A 1478-nucleotide genomic window follows, 5' to 3' on the forward strand; every position below is an offset into this window, starting at 1 on the left:
ATATGCAAAATACTTTAAAAATAGCATATATATATATATATATATATATATATATATATATATGCATATATAAGCATGTATAAGGCTTTTATAATTTTTCTATAATTTTAAAGATTTTAAATTAATTTATTTCCTCCCCTTTTACTCATAAAATCCCGAATAATTATCCATCAAGTCATTATTGTGGTAATTTAGTCATCTAAATTCTATATTTAGGTCAAAATATTGCTAAAATATTTTTAGTGCATTTTTATAATTGTATTTTATATTTTAAAGCTAATTTGCATATAATTACAATACTAGCCCTGTTAATGTATAAGTACATTTATATGCATAAAATTGATCTTCTATATTTTTTTAAAAAGCGTTAAATATCTATTTTAAATCATTTTAGTACACGAAATTATTTTTTAGAAATTATCTATTATTTATTATAAATTATATGGGGATAAATTGGCTATTTAAAATCTAGCCAAATTGCATTTCAATTTTAGCCTCAATTAAACCCAATACCCCAGCCCGATTTCGGGTTAAATAACCCGACCCAGGACCTAAAAATGCACCTACCCGGCCCAAAACCCGTCAAATCCTAGCCGTTGATCTAAAAGATCAACGGCCCTCGTTCAGTCTTGCCTTTTTTATTCCAAACGACCCCCCAACCCTAACCATTTCCCCACATCCGCCGCCCTAAGATCCTCTCCTCTCTCAAAGCACTCTCAACCTAACCCTAGTCTTCAACCACCGACTTCCCATCTCTGGCTATCTCCGGTGACCTCTCATCGTCTCTTGAACCTCCAATGGCTTCTCTCATGCCATGCTTGCCTTCTCTAAGGTCTTCAAGGGCCCAGGGCCATGCCAACTTGCATCTAGGGTTCGTCACTTGCCTGTTCTTGGCTACTCCAGTGTGATTTCAAGCAAAATCACTCTGTATTTACAACGATCCTTGGGTTTTCTAAGCAGGTTCTTCATCTCTATATGGGTTTCTTTCGAAACCCTAATTACTTATCTATACCTCCTAGATCTGTACAAATCTAGGACGATTTGAGTTTGTTTCTTTAATATTTTACAATGTCCTTGGAACTCTTTACAAGAATCGTTGATTTCAAGTGTTTTTCACCTTCTTCTAAAAATTAGGGTTTTGAAAAAACCTTGTTTAACTGATTCTTTGTGTTTAAACTTCTATTTCTTGCGTATTTTGACTGATTCTATGATTTTACTACATCTTTAACTCGTCTATGTTGAAAGCCCTAATTTTCTAGGTTTCTTCGTTTGATTTTTGTGACTGGCCGGTTCTCGTTTGAGTTTCTGTGACTATCTCGCCTCGAATATGTTTCTACTGAGTTTCTTAGCCTAGCTTATATCAACTCTATGTGCTTCTGTTCATCTTGACTGTTCAAGACTTGCCTCTTTGCTTGCTATGTCTGGTAATTCTTATCTTACTCTATTTATATGCTAAACACTGACTTGTGACTTTTTCT

This window comes from Nicotiana attenuata, unplaced genomic scaffold, assembly GCF_001879085.1.
Source record: "Nicotiana attenuata strain UT unplaced genomic scaffold, NIATTr2, whole genome shotgun sequence".
In the NCBI taxonomy this organism is placed as follows: Eukaryota; Viridiplantae; Streptophyta; class Magnoliopsida; order Solanales; family Solanaceae; genus Nicotiana; species Nicotiana attenuata.